Raw genomic sequence first — 5,655 nt, 5'->3', positions numbered from 1 at the left:
TATGTTGTTGAATGAAGTCTTCTATGGAAAAGGTAACTGGAAAGCAGAACAGTGCAGGCTGCTCTCCCAGGTCCATGGCCACAGAGAGGCACCTTAAAACCTTCAGGGTCAGTGGCTATGAGGACAGGGAGCCTCAGCTACTTGACTGCTGCGCTGTCCAGTGCTGGGTGGAAAACAAGGGCTGGAAGTACCTGGCTTCATGTTCTACCCTTTAGCCACTAGTCACACCCTTCATTTAACCTAGCCCCTACCAACACACAGTGTCATCACAAAAGGAGACAAGAGGAAAATATGTTTAAAAAATCAAAAGTGATGGCAATTACATGTATCATGAGATTGAGTGAACACTAATATTATTTGATACAGGCTCTTTTTTACTTCTCTTGCTAAGAAAATCATCCTCTAGATTTATTTATTTATTTTCTCTTTCATAGAATAATAAACACTTTTATTACGTGAGCTAAGATGGGAGGGAGGAAGATTTATTTGCCTTTCTAGGACTTGATTTTCGTTAGATAGAACTCCAGCTCCTTGCCCTCTAGCACATAGGCATCTGCTCGGCCACACTGGCCCGGGCTTGAAGCGATATATTCAAGAAGCTCCTCCTGCTGGAACTGCTCCTCCAGAAGACTGCTTATCTTGGCATGTTTTTCTTTTTTCTTTTCCTTTCATCATGATTCTTCTGAATTTTCTTTGATTGCTTTTTGTTTAAAATCTCTTCCTGTTCAGGAATCTGCTTGGCCTCCTTTTAGCAGCCCTGGGGCAAGGCACAGTTTCTTCATCAGGGTCTTGGTGCAGACCAGCTCGTTATCGGATGCACTGTAGACAACATGGATGATCCTTATTTTGTGAGTACAACACTCAGAGCGCCAGGAGATATTCCCCACATTCAGCCTCAGGGCACGGTACTTCTTGTTGCCTCCACTTGCACAAATTCAGTGTATAATGTGGGGGGTAATCTTAGTGTTGGCAGCTGGATGTCCCAACTCATACTTCTGCTTCTTGTGGTAGGGCTTTTTCTTGCCCCCAGTCTTGTGGCACTTGTCTCAAGAATGCTTATCAGTTGGTGTTAACTGCAAAGAACCATCCTCTAGATATTGAAGGAAAATAATAAGTCTGAGAGTCTATGTGTATTAGTTAACCATTGCTGCATAACAACCAGAAACCAGTTGCCATCGAGTCAACTCCAACTCACGGCTAACACATGTGTATCAGAGTAGAACTGTGCTCCACTGGGTTTTCAATGACTGATTTTTTTGGAAGTAGATTGCCAGGGCTTTCTTCTGAGGCATCTCTGCATGGACTTGAACCACCAACCCTTTGGTTAGCACCTAAGCACATTAACTGTCTGCACTACCCAGGGACTCTATTGCTGCATAACAAACTACCCCAAAACATAGTGACTTAACACACTGACCATTTATTTAGCTGACAACTCTGTTGGTCAATAATTTGGGCTGGGCCTAATGGGTAGTTTTTCTGTTGGTCTCACCTGGGCTAACTCAGACATTTGCAGTTGTCTTCCAGTCAGCTAATAGCTCTACCTTTGGGGAATTGGTTGGCTGTGGCTGTGGTGACAGGGGTGATTGGGTCACATGTCTCTTAGGCTTGGATTTGTTCACATAGAGGTGGTAGGTTTTCAAGAGCAGCAGGAAAATCCAAGCCTCATTGCACAAATGCTTTTCAAGTCTCTTGTATCACACATGCTAATGTCTCATTGATCAACACAAGTCACATGGTCAAACTCAGATTAAACAGGCGTGACTATAGACTCCAGCTCTGGATGCAAGGCTCAGCAAAGTACCTTTCAGGGTCGTGGGTGCTAGGAGGGGAAACATTTGTAGCCCTCTTTCTAATCTACCACAATTTGCTATTGACTAACTGGAACCCCACTACAGGAAACAGAATGAGTAGTAACTGGTAAAACCTTTAAATTGGACTCACTTCAATTCATTGTAGGGTTGGTTGCTCATTTATTCTTTTATAAAAATTTAGCTATTTTAAGGCAGTCTAAATCAAATATAAGAAGAGAAAACAGCTCATTTTTAGGGGACCTAAACAGATAGTCTGAAAATACCACCACCACCACCCAAATCACACACACAATCATTGATTTACATTTGAGTATAGGAAAAAACATGAAAATACAAATTTTGTTTGAAAGACTGACTAGTAGATGTACCAGCAGACCACACCCAAACTCTTTTAAGGAATGGCTAGTCTTTCTGACTAGCCTAATTTGTGGAAATCATTAACAAGTCCTATTTGTTTCTTATTCTTTTCTTTTAGCTGGTTATTATAATATCATATTGTGGGTTGTTCTCCCCATCACTACTCAGACTTGAAATGTAGAGCAGAAAAAGAGGCTTTTTCTCCCCTACACTTTTAACAGAAGAATCAAAGTCACACAGCATGTGTGTTGTCTCCTGAGTATTTAAGTTTTAAAAAAGCAGAACTTCTCCTTTCTAAAATTGCCCTCAGGGATCTTAATTTCGTCTTAAAAACTCTCACACAATGGGATTTTGATGCTTTCACTGTCAACGAACTTTAAAAATGTGTCTTCTAATTTTGTACTTAAGGCCTCTGATTACTTTTCTTCCTTCCTGCAAATTATGTTAATTCAGTGGCATGTGATCCATCTCTTACAAATATTTAGAAGTCAAGCACAGATGAGGGCCTTGGCAGAGGAGGCCAGAGAGGGAACTCTGAAGAGTACCCCTCCATGGTTAAAAGTACTCTAGGAGGGAACTGTTTATCCAGCTGCCCAGGCAACCAGTCCTTGAGTTCCTGTGGCCAGTAGCTGGAGGCTCTGTGGTCCTTCTCAGGGGTTAGTAGTCATGTTGAATTAGAGGCCAGTGTGAGGCCACACTTCCTGGTGTACACACCACTGTAGGTGTGAGATGACTCACAAATGCTTCTATTTTACTCCTTTGAACTTGAGCTCTGTGTCAGAAGTGGTGGTCTGGGGGGCATAGGCAGGGATCAGAGCCCCTAGAGGCCAGGAATCCTCACTCCACAGAATAACAATTTGCTCCTGTTCTCCACTTCCCAGTCATTGTACAGGTGCCCAGTACCAACCTGAGGCCCTCAGGACTACAGACCCCTCCTCCTACCCAGAACTCCTAATCCTATGCCTCTTCACAGCACCCAGGAGCCTCAGAGAGGTTGGAGGCCATACTGAGCACGGGAACCTCTCCACATCCCTTTTTCTTCCTCTGGAGATACCTGTTACTCATGTGACTGTGGAAAACTGCATTTTCCAAAGATGGCTGAAACAGTATCTTCCATCCGGTATGCTCTTCTAGAACTGTGCCACTCTCCCATTAAGAGGTGGAGTCTATGTCACTTCCCCTTGAACCTGGCTGAATCTATTTTGACTACCTCAACCAATAGCATATGGAAAAAGTGATGCTATGTGACTTCTGAGGCTAGATCATAAAACTGCTGTGCTTAATGTCTTGGGATGCTCACTCTTGGAACCAGCTGTTATGCTCTTAGAAAGCTCAAATTAATCTGTGCAGAGAGAACACATGGAGAGTCCATAGTTTGGTGAAAATTTCCTCCTCTTCACCTTACTGGTGGGGAAAGATTCCCGCCCTAGGGTTATAGGTATGGAGATGAACAAACACCAGGACTCCAGACAGATAAGCTCAACGGCCTTTAGTACCAAGAGGGTGGGGTGACTAATGGTTCCTTGGCTTGTTTGAATAATTTCCTATCTGTCAGGGAGCTACTAAGGGATAAGGAGGCACAGTGCCTGGTCCCTGTGATAAGGAGAATTGTTTGGCTAGGGTACCTTATCTGCAGGGGCAGAGTGGGGAAGGAAACTTGTGGTTAGGCCATTTGAGGTGCTCTCCATTTCTGCCAGATGTCAAGGCATATAATATTGGGCCTTAATTATAGACATTATGTCACAATGTGTGGAGGTGTTCTGGATGACAGCCCAGCTGAGGTTCTAGCTTGTTGCCAAGTTGCACCCAGTATTTGAGTCTTCCCAACTGAGGTTCCAGACATTGTGGAACAGAGACAAGTTGTCTCTACTGTGTTCTGTCCAAATTCCTGATCCATCGACTCCATGAACAAAATAAAATATTTGTTGTTTTACTTCATCAAGTTTGCAGCAATAGTAACTGGACCAGAGACTCTCCTGGGGTCCACAATCTGAAGAAAAGACACAATTCTCTTCTAGAAATGCAGCATTACAAGTAGGGAGACCAACCATACTGGTTACCCAGAACTGAGAGGTTTCCTAGAACACAAGACTTTCAATGCTAAAACTGAGAAGGTCCTGGGCAAACTGGGGTGAGTTGAGGGTTAACTACCTCCAGGAAGGAATGACCAATGGGAGAGGAAACTTCCCAGGGACCGGAGGATATTAAAATGCACAAAAAGTGCATTTTCTTAACAGAAAACATTTTTTTAAAATTTCTTCATTCCTATGGATTAATAATATGGGATGGAGACTGAGAAAGGAGAGAGATTTAAGAGTATATTTCTGTGTGTTGAAGAGGGTAGTTGGCATAAAAACAGGAATTCTTGCATGCTGCCCACTTCTCAGGAAGTTGTTACTTTCGTGAGCGAGGCCAGTACTAGGGTGAGGCAAGTGAGTCACTTGCCTCAGGTGCAAAATTTAAGGAGAAGGGGCACTAAAAAAACCTCAGGAAACAAGACAGATAATTTTTTTTTTAGATAGATAACATTTTAATGCAATATGTACAAAAATCAAATGGGCAAACTATGGCCCATGGACTACCTATCTATTTTTGTGAATAAAGTTCTATTGGAACTAGAGCCAGGATTAGGGTGAGGCAAGTGAGGCAGGGTTATGCATATACAGGGTCGGATCTTGTCTTTATTTAAAATATTGATATTTTCTTCAAAAATGGGTTTTTTGCATTAATTTTCACTTTTTTTCTCTTTTTTTATTGTTGTAGTTTAGAGGAAGTCTACATTTCAAGTTAGTCTCCCATACAAAAATTTATACATACATTGTTATGTGACCCTAATTGCTCTCCACATACTGTGACAGCACACTCCTCCTTTCCACCCCTGATTCCCCATGTCCATTCATCCCGCTCCCAACCCTCTCTGCCTTCCCATCTCACCTCCGGACAGAAGCTGCCTGTTTAGTCTCTTGCATCTACTTGAGCTAAGAGGCACACTCCTCACGAGTATCACTTTATGTCCCACAGTCCAGTCCAATCCCTGTCTGAAGAGTTGGCCACGGAAATTCTTTTAGCTCTGGGCTAATAGAGAATCCAGGGGCCATGCTTTCCGGGGTTCCTCCAGTGTCAGTCGGACCATTAAATCTGGTCTTCTTACTAGAATTTGAGTTCTGCACCCCTCCTTTCTCCTGCTCCATCAGGGACTCTCTGTTGTGTTCCCTATCAGAGTGGTCATTGGTGGTAGCCGAGCACCATCTAGTTCTTCTGGTCTCAGGCTGATGAAGTCTCTGGTTTACGTGGGCCTTTCTGTCTCTTGGGCTACTACTTTCCTTGTGTCTTTGGTGTTCTTCATTCTCCTTTACTCCAGGTGGTTGGGACAAATTGATGCATCTTAGATGGCTGCTTGCAAGCTTTTAAGACCCCAGATGTCACTCACCAAAGTAGGATGCAGAACATTTTCTTAATAAGCTTTGTTATGCCCATTGACCTA

At 43.1% G+C, this 5,655-nt stretch overlaps 1 pseudogene; it reads right to left on the bottom strand.

Moving 5' to 3' along the window:
• Positions 1–482: 482 nt before the first annotated feature.
• LOC111820684 (40S ribosomal protein S8 pseudogene) lies at positions 483–1,510 on the bottom strand (annotated as a pseudogene).
• Positions 1,511–5,655: the final 4,145 nt, after the last annotated feature.

This window comes from Trichechus manatus, unplaced genomic scaffold, assembly GCF_000243295.1.
Source record: "Trichechus manatus latirostris isolate Lorelei unplaced genomic scaffold, TriManLat1.0 scaffold00046, whole genome shotgun sequence".
Taxonomy (NCBI): Eukaryota; Metazoa; Chordata; class Mammalia; order Sirenia; family Trichechidae; genus Trichechus; species Trichechus manatus.
This window is presented reverse-complemented; position numbering and strand designations above follow the sequence as displayed.